Source organism: Miscanthus floridulus, chromosome 3, assembly GCF_019320115.1.
Source record: "Miscanthus floridulus cultivar M001 chromosome 3, ASM1932011v1, whole genome shotgun sequence".
Taxonomy (NCBI): Eukaryota; Viridiplantae; Streptophyta; class Magnoliopsida; order Poales; family Poaceae; genus Miscanthus; species Miscanthus floridulus.
This window is the reverse complement of record NC_089582.1, coordinates 144,808,559-144,812,101: the sequence shown is the minus strand read 5'-3', so window position 1 is coordinate 144,812,101 and position 3,543 is coordinate 144,808,559. Positions and strand designations below refer to the sequence as shown.

The 3,543-nt window shown below is 52.0% G+C and overlaps 1 pseudogene; it reads left to right on the top strand.

Annotated features, from left to right (window-relative positions):
* The first annotated feature begins 409 nt into the window (after positions 1-409).
* Positions 410-3,543, top strand: part of LOC136544629 (probable protein phosphatase 2C 65) — a 3,268-nt pseudogene continuing 134 nt past the window's right edge.

Genomic DNA, 3,543 nt, shown 5'->3' with positions numbered 1-3,543 from the left:
TGACTTCGAAGACGCCAGGTGCATGCTACCGCTCGTATTCGGGGCGAGTCCAGGCCCCTCGTCTTTGAGGTGTTGGAGGCTAGATTTGGAGTGTCCGAGAAACAAATTTGCTCATTGGGTACCGCTGGAGCTCTCAAATATGTCAAATTACAGTTTTTTCTCGTTCGGGTGGCAACTGGGAACTGTTTTTTTTTAGCATAACTGGGGAACTGTTCGAGGTGCTCCAAAAACGGACGGATCGAGAAGTTTCCTAGTGCCGCCCGCGAATACAGTCCCACCGAATTATTTCCGCTGCCACTGGACAGCGGGGCACACCTCCCCCCAGCGAACTACCCGTGCACCACGGCGCGGCCGCGGCGTCGCCCCTCTTGAGTGCCGTGTGCCGTGTGCCGTGTGCCGTGCGCCTGCAAGTGCCTTGTCTCTCGCGCTTGGCGTTTGAATCGTTCCACTTTCCAGTTTCCAGTCTCCAGTCTCCGGCTCTCCCCTTCTTCTCTCCTTCGTTCACTTCTCCTCCCCTTCCGATTTCTTAGGCTCCCCGAGCCCCCCCAAAATCACGCACCCTGAGAGTGGAGAGCGGAGAGGAGGAGAGGCCGCGCCCCAAGCCCAAACCCTAGCCACACACGACACGACGCAACGCCGATGGGGTGCGCGCAGGGCAAGTGCTGCCTGCCGCGGCACCCGAGGAGGGGCTCCTCCGCCGTCGGCGGCGGCGGAGGGCTCGGCGACCACGGCGGCGCCACGCTCGGCCGCGCCGCGGTGCCCGGGGCCGGGCTGGTGCTGGAGTACGCCGCGCTGACCGTGGCGGGGCTGTACCCGGACTCCCCAGACCGGGAGTCCCAGGACGCGCACCTCGTCGCCACGCGCTTCGCGGGGGACCCGGACCTCCAACCTCTTCGCTGTCTTCGACGGCCACGGCGCCGCCGGCGCCGCCTGCGCCGGGTTCGCGCGGGACGCGCTCCCGCGCCTCCTCCTCGCGTCGCCCTCCCTCGCCGCCGCCGGCCCCGCCGCCGCGTTCCGCGAGGCCATGCTGGGTGCCAACGCCGAGATGCACGCCGCGCCCGAGGTCGACGACTCCATGAGCGGCACCACCGCCGTGGCCGCCCTCGTCGCTGCGGCGCGCTCCACGTCGCCAACGTCCGGCGACTCGCGCGCCGTCGCCGGGGTCTGGCGCGCCGGCCCGCGTCGTCGCCGAGGACCTCTCCTGGGACCAGACCCCGTTCCGCGCCGACGAGCGCGCGCGAGTCAAGGCCTGCGGCGGCCCGGGTCATGTCCGTCGAGCAGGTGGAGGGCATGCGCGACCCGGAGGCCGAGGGCTGGGCGCCCGACGAGGGGGACCCGCCCCGCGTCTGGGCGCGCGACGGCCTCTACCCCGGCACCGCCTTCACCCGCAGCCTCGGGGGACCTCGCCGCCGAGGCCGTCGGGGGTCGTCGCCGAGCCGGAGGTCAAGAGCGTCGGAGATCACTCCATCGCACCTTTTCTTCGTTGTCGCCAGCGATGGCGTCTTCGAGTTCCTCTCCAGCCAGGAAGTTGTTGACAGGGTACCAGTTCATTCTCTGCTCTACTTTCCTTTTCCTGTTTGTTTGCCTTTTTTTTTGACCCACTTCAATTAATTCCAGTCTGCATATCGTGGTCTACGGAATAGACAGGTAGTAGACTAGTGTGAAATTTGGAAGCGTATTAAATATAAATAAAAAATAAAACTAATTACACAGCTTAGACGAAATCCACGATACGAATCTTTTAAGCCTAATTAGACTATGATTGACACTAATTGCCAAATAACAACGAAAACGCTACCGTGCTCATTTTGCCAAATTTTTCGGATCTAAACTGGCTCTTACAATGTGGTGTGTGGGAGAGTTAGCTGCTACATTCTACCTGGATTACTTCCAAGGACTATAGTAATGACACGTGTTTGTTCATTTCATCCAACCAGCTATAGCCTTGGTATAGAGCTTTAAGCTATTGATGTGAAAGGAATCACTGTATAATCGAGAGGTATGGATAATCATAAGTTGACTTTCTGCATAGTGCCAAATGATTTCAGATGAGTTTTGTGTGTGCTATTAGGAATAGGATAAAGATGGTGTTCAGTGGTCGCTAATGACTTGATGGTTTACCTACACGTACAGTATATAGTGCCCAACTTTAGCTTGCTGCAAACAGAAATAGTACAAAAGGACCTCCCATTTTGACTTTAACTCTTCTTCTTTTTCTTCCTTGCATTGCATACTATAAAGTACTCCATCAGTCAAGTTGCTTTTCTCAGAAGTTGAACTGCAGGATGGTGTAATGATTATGGAATAGTGAGGGTTCCGAGGTCGATCGTTGTTGTCATTATGAAAGCTCGCTTGCTCTCCCTCCCTCTCTCATTCTCTCTGTGAATAAAGTTCTGCCTAAGTGGAGGTAACTTTATGTAGTAGAATAATAGAGTAGCATTTGAGCTGTGATGGAAAAAATGACTAAGGCCCCGTTTAGATCCAAAATTTTTTGGATTTTTGGCTACTGTAGCACTTTCGTTTGTATTTGGTAATTAGTGTCTAATTATGGACTAATTAGGTTCAAAGTTCGTCTCGCGATTTCTCACCCAACTGTGCAATTAGTTTTTTTTTCGTCTACATTTAGTACTCCATGCATGTGCCGCAAGAGTTCGATGTGACAGGTACTGCGCAAATTTTTTTAGATCTAAACCGGGGCCTAATCCAAAGTGTGAAGAAAAATGGAAGGACAAACTAGGTAGTAAATGGCTGCAAGGACAAAGTAAACTTTCCTAAAGTACCGCTGATAAAAGGAATGCTGGCCATCTTGTTGGTCTCAAAACTGACATATGATCGGCCTGTTCGCTGGTTGGTTTCTGAGCTGGTTTAGGCTGGCTGGTGCTGGTTTATTATGAGAGGAAAACACTGTTGGCTGGCTAGTTTGGGCTGGCTGAAACCAACAAGCGAACAGGCTGATGATTTCAGATTGGAGTATTGGACTGTTGATTTCTGAATTACTAGGGTCGTACCTGCATTTTGTCAAATCTTTTATTAGGCCCAAACATGCGCCCTGTTCGCTTGGGCCTTATTTGGCTTATAAGCCATACTTTTTCAGCCAACGAACGGTATTTTTCTCTCACACCAAATCAGACAACAGTACTTTCAGCCATGGCTTATCAGTCAAACAGCCCAAATGAACAGGGCGATGATCTGTAGTTAACAATGGATGGTCCCCTCTTCATAACCTCCTACTTTTCCACCCACATTTCACACAGTTTTTGAAACAAGTTTACTTATATAATGAAACCAGGCTGCTAACAGTTGTTTTCTGTTCATGCCTTTTGTTGTATATATTATTCTGTCCTTTGGTATGAGTCTATTATTTATACCATTCTTGGAGCAATAAAAAATTCCTTATTTTACCACTATTGCTGGAACTTTTCAGTAATGAACCAATGATAATATGTGGTTTTTCTTGCTTGGCTTTGTCTGTGTCACTAATTCTAAGCTCTTTCTCGTTTCCTACAGGTTGCTACATATCAAGATCCAAGAGATGCCTGTTCA